A 10369-nucleotide genomic window follows, 5' to 3' on the forward strand; every position below is an offset into this window, starting at 1 on the left:
TGTGTAGGCTCCGAAGCAGCCACGGTCCTGGGGCAAGAGCAGGAGCATCCAACGGAGTGGGAGAAGCCGGGCACCTCCTATTGAAGGCCATTTCCACAAAAAACCTCAGATAACAACTTGCTCTGGACTAATAGGGCTGGGGTTTTGAGCATGCAGGTGTGTGACTATCACTAAGGTACCCCAACACCTCTCGACAGGCTGAAAGAGCAACGGGGTGTTGCAAGGATTTGTGTTATCTGAACTCAACAGCAAGTAGGAAAGAGAAAAGCGTCTTGGAACGGGAGCAAATGTAGTCAGTAAGACTCAGAACATAAGTGGTGTTATTATTTCCCATTTCCTCTAAGCCAATTTACTGTACTTCCAGCCTGCCTTCTCCTCTACACAAAACAGCAGCCGGAGGAGTCATTAAAACAAAGATTGGATCCCACGATTGCCTATAATTCAGATACTTCAGTGATAGAAAAATGTATAGTTTCAAGAGAAAGCATGTGCGAGCACCAAATCTCACCAAATTGCGGGGAGCTGTTAGTTTGTTCGAACCAATCCCTCTGTGCTTTAGAGGAAACAATTTACTACTTTAGTAAATAAACACAGCTGTTAAGAAGTTAAGATTAGACTGTCGGATTCGTCCTCCGCTGAGTAAGTGGCGGTGCGCGGGCCTTCGTTATCTGCAGAAGTGAAGATGCCGGAGTGTGCCGTAAGTTCAGGAAAAAAAGGAGATTGAAAGGCAGATACAGCAGATGATGAATTGGGACCACAGTCCTTCCGGCTGACGGGTGGGTGGACGGATGGATGGAGGGCTCTTCCCAAGAAAACTCTGCTGTTACAAGTGGTGTTTGTATGATTAATACCAAGGGCAGACTCCAAACCAGCAACAGGGAAGGGTATTTGAGCATGCCACATTTTGCCCTTCTCATCCAGGAGGGTGGGAAGAGTTTTCCCTCTTGGAATTATAGCTATTTCTAGGGTGGCTGACTGCCGGCTCCATGAAAGTCAACAGCCAAATCCCTGGGAATTTCAGCACAACAAAATTTTCACCCCCGTCTCTGTCACTTTGGCTTTAAAAATCCATTGTAGATGTTTGGTGTGACCTGCGCCTCAGACAGTGGTTCCAATTCTTTATTTAAATCTGGTACTTCCCTGTCATTTTTCAGTGGTGTCCTGCTAAACCGTGCTGCACCTTGTCCTGAAGCCAATGCCAGGGTTTAAGTGTGTGGTTTAAGGGTTTTTTTATTTATTTTTCATCAGCCCAAGAGACTCCCCACAGGTGCCGGGAGCTGCCTGGGAGCCTGGTTCCCTCCTCCTCACTCCCTGCCGGGACCGTCAGAGGCTGTGGCAAAAGCTCTGTTGATTTTTCTGTTTCTTGCCTGTCCCTGCACCCTTCAGCAATAATATTTTTCACTGGCCCCTTTATATTCCTGCATCTTCTGCTGGTTTTGGACAGCAGCAGGTCATCTCTGTGACTATCGGAATTCTTACCCTCATGCCTGAAACGCCAACGCTGCTATGGAGGTGGCTGAGGCTTTAAAATGGGCATCGCTGAGACATTGTTAGGAACTCTCCACGTCACCCTCGTGGGCAGCCTGATGGGGCTGTTTCAGGGAGCAGCAGCTTTTCTCCTTCTCTGGAGATATTCAAATGCCACCTGGACTTGTTCCTGTCCAACCTGCTCTTGGTGACCCTGCTTTGGCGGGGGGAGGGGGGGGGGGTTGGACTGGATGATCTCTGAAGGTCCTTTCCAACCCCTGCCATCCTGTGATTCAGCCCAGACAACAGATCTTGTATCTTCTGCTCCTGGATGAAGTTTCTCCTTGGTCTATGTCTGGTGTCCCTTCAAGCTCGTGGTGGCTTTGCGAGCTGCTGCTGGGGTCACTGCCAGCTTCTAGGAGGTGCTGCAAACACCCGGCTTTGCGTGGTTTGGAGATGGGAAGGAGGTGCTGAGAGGGTTTTCAGGCATTAATCAACTTGGCTGAGCACTGGGTATCCTGTCCAGCGACACTCCTGAGTTTCCGTGTGACAGCAAAGCTGGTGACGCACCTTTCCAGCCACTGGAGGTTTGATTTCTTTTATCTCTAAGATTCCCATCTTGGCATTCCTATTTCTCCATCAATTATTAGTGCTACCAAGCCCTATCTTTCTTAATCCCCCTGCTACTGATTGAGGTAGCCTCTGTCTGAAATGCTCTGACATGCTCTGGGCAATCCTGCTCGGCAGGGGAGTTGGACTAGATGATCTTTATGGTCCCTTCCAACTCTAAAAAATTCAGTGAAATTCAGTGAAATAGGAATCACATAGCAAGTCAGCAACTTTAGTGAAAACCAAAGAATTAACAGGGTTTTTTTGGCATTGAAACAGCAGTAGCTAAGAAATTAAAGGTGACACGTTTTGCTTTATAATAATTCCTTGGGTTTTTCCCTTGGATGACGATTTGAGGGGTTTGGGGGGGCGGGGGAGGGCGGGAGGTATGAAGGGCAACTTAATCATGCCTAGTTACTCATTTTTGAATAATAAATATCGGTATAAAAGTGCATAGGGTAAACATCCATGATTAATAGCAATTTAAAAACCAAACTCATCAGATGATTTATCTAAGTAAGTGTTGGATTTTTTTTTTGATACACAAGTTGACTGAGAAAATGAAGTTGGTCTATTCTACTAGAAAATGTAATAGTTACTTATTGGGCTTAATTATTCCGTATGTTAATGCATTGTCGCTCTCGCAGCTGCTGGCAGAGAAGGGCTCCTTTCAGGCAGTGGCACGAATGCTAATGAACCCCAAGGTTTGTTTTTTGGGCTTTTACACTCGTTCTGCCGCTCCAGCTGTTTGCGGCCCTGGATAATGACAGCGGAGAATCCCATTATTTAGTGGAAACAGCAGCTTTTGATGGCAAACAAGCTCCCCGTTAGATGTGGTAAGGACCGGTGTGAATTCAGCGTGTGATGTGCAGACAGCCACGGAGACTTGTTAGAGAAATCAGACATGCCTTTAAAAAGCATGGGAGAAATGATCCAGACAGTCGATTTAATTCTTTAGTTATTGTCATTCATAACCTGCAGGAGATAAAACTCTGTTCTTCTTCCACCTGAGAGCCCTGCAGCTCTGGGAATCTCCAACTCGAGTTATCCCTACAGCATCTCTTATGAGTCCACGCTGATGTTTATGAAGTGCTCGTTTATCTCATAACCCGCGTCTTTCTCTTACAGACACGAGCTTTGACTGAAACTCTTTGTTCAGTTCTCTGTTTCTGTTGCTTTTATGGCCCCATCGTATGTCTGATACCTGCTTAAGAGACTATTTCTGTTTTATTCCCGTGCTTTTGTGTTATTTAAAGGAGAGCTGTCAGTACCTTCATTGCCCTGAATATCAGGTGCCATTTTCCCAGCCCGAGCCAAAGCCAGTGGCTCCGTGGTTCTGCAAATCCACCACCAGTTTGTCCCGTGTCCGCACGCACACACCAGCTCATCTCTTCTGGATAAACCACTTGGGCCTCATTGCCCCATTTCATGGCTACTGGCCTTTAAAAGCAAAGTATAGAAAGAAAAAAAAAAAAATAAAAAAAAAAAATAATCAAACCAAAACCAGAGAACGAGACAGAAAACAAGCCAGACTCCGTTCCTGTTTCTTTCCAAGCTCTTTTCAGACTCGGCGCATCTTACACAACACACAGCTCTTCAGAGGTTTGTAATTATCTGGCAAAGCCATGTACTTTGCTATCCCTTCTCTGTGCTGAGAGAAAGCTGCTGAGCCTGGGCTCTTTCTGAAAATAACAGTAAAAAAAAAAAAAAAAAAAAAAAGACTTTAAAGGAAAAGAGGCTGTTCCCATGCAGAGTGTGCTTGTTTGGGCAGTTTGATGTCCTCTTTTTATTATAAATATAATTGAATTTCCAATAGTTACACGCAAACAACTGCCGTTTGGGAATAAAAAGAAGTAGACGTATGCTAATTGAAAGCTCTGATAATTACACAATCTTCAAATTAATTAACGAGCCAAAGGCAGCCAAACATTAGCATTTAGAAAGCGCTTTGCTGCATTAACCGCTAATGAGTTCATTTAAATCTATCATGCAACCTATTTTGGAAAGCATGAGCCATATTTAATCATATTCAATCAGATTTAATAATGAAATCCTTAACATCAGGCATTGCTGATTGTGAAATTACCATAGAATTTTATTTGTTAAATACAGGGGATAACATATTGGTATTTATTATTAGCTGAATTGAACATGGCGAGAAATGTGGAAAGAAGACACACGTGTCCAGGTAAGAATATTCTAAAAATGAGTGATTTTTGTGTGGTTTTTTCATTTGTGTTTTTTCTTTGCATTAAATGAAAAGAATTCATGTTACTTTTGAGAAATGAATCAGTAATTTCCCAAACACACTTGGGAATTCCATAATAAAAGAGCTCAAACTATTTGCTATTTTCAGCCCAAGCAATTGCGGTGCTGCTGTTCACCGGCCCAGCTCCGCTCTCCGTTCCCTTCCTTCAGAGCTGAAATAACACAAAAGAAGCCACAGGAGCTTCTCTGCATTTAAATCAGAGTAAGTGAGGTGGAACCTCCGTCCGTTGCCTCTTCGCAGACACTCTAATTTCTGGTCCCGTCGAAAGCACTATGTGCTTTGTCATTGGGCTTAATAGAGCAGATAAATCACCATCAGCTCAGAAAGCAGACTTATTCCACCAAAGTTAGCGGAGTTACTAAACTCAAGACGTTCTTTGAGATAAAATATCTTTCTCTACAGAGTGCTTTGTTGAACATTTCAGCCAGGTAGAGCTGTTGCAGTGGAAAATTTCAACCCAACGGTTTCTTGCACCTGAGACAACACCGGCAGATGCAGCAGCCAAAGGTTGGGTTGTCCACCTGCGGTGAGGAAACCAGCAGAAAGCTGTCCTGGCATGGGATTCCTCCCATTTTTCGTGACAGGTTTTGACAGAGCGCAGTTTTGTTCCCCTCTCTTGAATTTTCATAGTGGTTCTTTGGTCCCCAGGACAAGTCAGGACACTGGAGATCAGCACTGCTCCACTGTCCTACGACACAGTCCTGGTACAGTCCCACCGGTGATGAAGTTGCCCTAAGAGTAACAAGAAAGGGTTATAACACTAAAAAATATGGGACTCTCCAAAGGCGTGTTCACATCCTTGTCCTTGGGGGTGGGTTTATTAAGAAACAGAGGAATGAGAGGCTGAAATTAGAAGAAAATCTGTTGAGAGTTGTCTGTCCAGGTCTCTGCAGAGATGGGAGAGGAAGCCTGGTGGTCCCTCCAGCCCCCTCTAAGCTGTCCTTGGGGATTTCTTCAGAGGACTGAAGTGGTGTCCCTCTGAGACCTCTGCCAACTGCCACGTGATGCTTCTTCAGGTGATCAATCTGTAATACTTCTCTGCCCTGTCTGTTCATCAAGTGCTGGAAGTGAAGGATCTAGGAGCATACACATAGAAGGTCAGACTCTTTTTTTATTGAAAAACAAAGCTTGGAAGATTTTATTGAAAATAGAGACGTTTTCAGTCTTTGGGTCTTAGAGTGGAGCTGGTTTCATTTTCTTTCAAAAAAAAGTTGGATAGTTCTGTAAAAGTGTAATCCTCTCCCCAAATAAAAAGGGCCTATTTGAAAACACCTTTAGTAACAGCTCAATTTCTCTTTAATTTCCTTGTAAACCTCCCTGTTCTACTTCTTATCCAGTGTTGTTAGGTCAAATTCAGCTTCCCAATTTTGTGACTCAAGTCAGGGAGAAAGGGATTAATTCATTAACCACCTGTAAACACCAATAAAAGTGCTCTTAACAGTGTATTTCACCTGAGAATCTCAAAGAACCTTAAAGGCAGTAAAATGCCCTAGAGCGAGCATGCAGAGGAGGGGGTAGAATGCCCCAAAAGTCGTCCTTTTATTGAACACGTCTTGACACACTTCACAATAATTTCTTATCACCGTTACGATGGATTCAGTGGGTGCGGGAATCAAAGCGACTCACTTTGGGGACAGCGCATTATGTCTGTCCTGCAGCTCCGAAGAAACCCCGGAATCCTAATTCCCAATCTCTTGGTGTAATTACAAAACCTTCCTTAGTGAAACGGCAGTTGTAGGAGTCGCTCCTTTGCATCCTAATGCATAAATATCCACCAGTTAATAGCAGCACAAGGGAATATGTTTGCCAGGTCTCATGAAAATACACTGACTAAAACATTTGATTAGGACTAGTTTAAGGCTGCAGAGGATGTCTTTAGCTGCTAGTAAAGATAAAAGCAATCATAAAAACTAAGTGACTCTCAGTTTGAAGATGTTATTCTTAAGCTTTTAAAGGCTTTAAAATGAGAATTCTATATTCACACCAGAACATTGCCTCTAATTATCAAGTACCTTTTTTTGGTACAGCACACTTTACAAGTAACAGGGCAAAGTTTCAGGGTGTTGTGTTTTTGCAAGTTGAAAGCCATTAACGTTTTAGAACTTCTTCACAATGGGAAAATTGCACAGAAAAATCCGAGACTGCAGTTAAACCTGTGCCAGCCAATCTGGGGGCGTTCATTTTTCATTTAAGAACTGTTTATTTTCCCTTAATTTAAATCAATGGAGAACACATTCATGTTGAACTAAATGCAGTCCTTTGAATCCAAAACGCAAACGCCCCTATAGCTGTTTCTGCTGCCTAAACTTGCTTGTTTCTGAGGCTGAAGTAAACCAGATCGATCCAATGACCCAAGGCAGACAAAGCCTGACTCAGAAACGCCACGCTCGTAGAATGGTTAGAGTTGGAATGGACCTTAAAGATCATCCAGTTCCAACCCCCTGCCCTGGGCGGGGGGCGGTGCCAGCCCCTTGGGGGTTCCAACCTCAAAGCCCCGTTCAACCTGGTCTTGAACCCCTCCAGGGATGGGGCAGCCACAGCTTCTCTGGGCAACCTGGGCCAGTGTCTCACCACCCTCACAGCAAAGAATTTCTTCCAAATATCTCATCTAAATCTCCCCTCTTTCAGTTTAAAACCATTACCCCTCGTCCTATGGCTGCCCTCCCTGATAAAGAGTCCCTAAATTCGCTTGCCTGTGGCTGTCCGAATTCTGGCCCCTTTCTGAATTTCGGCCCCTTTCCCAGGCTGATATTGTAATGTGTTGCTTAAAACAGGCCACGAGCATGGAGCATCCCTCAGAGGAGGGGAGCAGGGAGATGTGTGATGTACGCAAAGGAGAAGACACCCCAGATTTAATTGCATGACAAGGAATGCTGCTCTCATATTTTCAAAGAGATTTATTTTAAGCGACGTGCGAGACAACCTCACAAGATGCTCACAGAGCAGGCAGCGTGTATCAAACTGTGCTCTGGAAATATCCTGCTCGCCTGAAATCACGTTTAAGAGCATGACTACCAAATTAGATAGCTCATTAAACATTTCCTCCTTCTGCGAGGTTTCCCTCCCGCTTTTTTCCTCTGAAGGGATGACGGGAAAATCGCAGGCCTGCTAAGCTGAAGCAGGGATAACTAACCTCCTTTTATTTCTAAATCAAGGCAGTGAGACATAAATGACAGAACAAGAGGATGTGACCAGTGACACCTGGACACACTTCCATGACTCTGCTTATGATCTTAATTCCCTTATTAACCTGACGCCATAAAATAAATTAGACATCAAAATGTTGACAGATGGACTAGAGCAAAAGCTCCACAGTATTACACCCTGAAAGATCCATTTATATGCTATTTACTTTTCCAAGTGTTTTCTAATCTCCTATCAGCTGACAAAGCTGGTTATCCAGTTCTTGCAGGTAACTATCAGAAATACTTGCTAAGCGGCTACCTGCAGCTACTGTAAGTCTGTGCTGTTCTTAAACTCTGTATTTCCATGTGGAAAATAAGGCAAAAAACCCTCTCAAACCATTCCAACCTAGAAAAATCCCAGACCTCCTTTCCGTGGGGACCACGCAGAGTGGCCTGGTGATGCTGGGCATGGGGCTTCTGTTGACCATGTTACCCTTTCCTTCTGTATCTGTGGTCCCCAATTATATTTTTAGTGTCGGCAGCTGTGTGGAGCACCAGACGTTATCCATGTCAAGCAGGTTTCTGGGTCACTACGATGCTGGTCACGGATGAAAAACGATAAACTCCTGAACCTGCATAAGGGCACTGGTGGGGAGACTGGGAAAGCTGGAGGTTTCCCTCCCATCTTGCTATCTGACTGGGGTGAGTAGTACACAAGAAATCTTCACCCGATTCTAACATTCCCAGATTTACACAATACATTTCTGCTCTCGCCCGTTTGAGCGATGTTCTTCAGTAAGTGTCTAATTTGGTCCGCAGGGTGGTTGATTAAGACAGGATTCATGGTGCATCGTATTCTGTTCCCATCTGAGATGCCCTTAACCCTCAGGCTGCTCCCATGTCCTGAGCAAGGCTTTTGGACTTGGATCCATGTTGTGGTTACATCTGCGACATGTTAAGCCTGGGAAAACTTGGTCGTATCTCGCAATACGTGCCCAAAATCTGGTACAGCCCCACGGCGAGAGCCAAAGCACTAGAGAAATGGAACTATGCTATTGTCGTCTTGCAGAAAATGGGTACTGACTCTCGTGCCAGGTCACATGTAAAATAGGAGAGTTGGAGCCTCTTGATCTGAAGTGAAAAACCCGTGTGTCTTCCAATGCCAGAACTTCAGAAGTGTTTGAAAACCCAAATCGGGAGCTCAGTAGCTTCAGCCTTGTCCCTAATTGAAATAAGCGAGAGCGCCTATATTCTTTACTAGTGTTGGTGTCATAAATATCTCCATTAAGTAGCAATTAAACTGCTGGGATTTGGGCTGTATGCCATTATAAGAGGTAATTATAAAAGAATTGGATTAATTAGTTCCTGAATTATTTATGTAGACATAAATATTGCACATGAGACCAGTGTTAAACAGGATACATGAAGAAAGGAAGGGAATGATACATTGATTTATACTATTCCTTTAGTTCTTCCTCCCCAAAATACTAAAAAAGTTGAAGTTTGTTAAAAACTAACTATTCCCACTGTTAACGTGCATACATCACCTTATCAGCTTTTTATAGAAATACAGTCCCCTGGTAAAGCCATTCTGTGTGCTGTTTTAATCTCTCCAAGTCACCACAAATAATAAGCATCGAGACTTCTCTCTTGTCAATACAATTAAGTCAATCTTCTGTCTGTTGCAGTATAATTTAGAGCTAAGGGAAATGACTGATTTCACAGATATTAACTTTATCGAATATACAAACAACAGATGTATTATAGGGGAAAGAAATTTTGTGTGAGCAGCACAAAGAACTTCAGCAATCAGCAAATTCAATCTGCTTTTGACACTTCAGTGTTCCCATAGTCTAACGGTGCTTGTCAGCTGTAAAAATAATATAATGCAAAGATGTGGCAAAGTGAAAACAAGGCAGGCTATTTAGTATGCAAGCAGCCAAGAACCTTAAACAGGAGAAATTTATGAAAATAAAAAAAAATAAAAATGGTTTGACAAAAAAATTGTCATCTCTAAATTTAATCTATTTTCATGTTCCAGGGCACAACTTGATGGGGTCAGGGAGAAAATTTCCTGAATCTGGTGTTGAAGTGGGAAAAGGCCAGACAGCTCTTGGTGGGGGAGACTGAGTCATGGAGAAAATGTGCCTGGACCTTTGTGGTCCTTCCTACCACCACCCCAGGGCAACCAGACTGGCTGGTGGGAGTAGTTACCTGGTATAAATATATTAATAGTGTTTAATGGATCTATCTCTTTTATTGTCTTTCTGTAAGATGGATGGAGAAACCTTCAGAGGGGGGGTGGTGGTGCATGCAATGGCTGGCACTCTGGGAAAACCCGCAGCCGGGGAGATGGAAAGCAAAATGTCAAAGAGGAGGATCTTTCCCTTGTCAAAACGGTCTGTGGCAGCCGGCAGGGAGCTCACGAGAGCCAGGCTTCCTGCAGACAGGCTGGCAAGCAGTTTTGTGGAAATTAAACCATTTTCTCTCATTTTTCTGAGCCTGCGTTGCACTGTAGCTGGTTGCCCTCGCCGCTTTCAGGAGCTGTAGCCGGCTCGTCTTTGAGTGTTTCTGAAATGTGGGACACGAGCTGTGGTAGATGAGGAGAGAGGGTTTTTGTGTTCTCTAGAGGAAAAGACTTGGGGGGCAAACATTTTTGGCCGTGACCCACAGCATCAAACCCCAGATTTTTCAGCGCTTCCACAGGAGCTGAAATACTTGAAAATGCCAACTGAAAGGAAAGCGGGACCTGGAATGGCACAGTCTGAAGTTTCTTCAGCAGCAGTAAGCATAGAAAGAAATGGAAATGTTAACAGGCAGCCTCTGACAAGCCTGGATTTTCAGCTTGATTTACAGGGCTCTCAATGTGCAATAAATCGCCTGCTCGTAATTACAAATT

Source organism: Numenius arquata, chromosome 9, assembly GCF_964106895.1.
Source record: "Numenius arquata chromosome 9, bNumArq3.hap1.1, whole genome shotgun sequence".
In the NCBI taxonomy this organism is placed as follows: Eukaryota; Metazoa; Chordata; class Aves; order Charadriiformes; family Scolopacidae; genus Numenius; species Numenius arquata.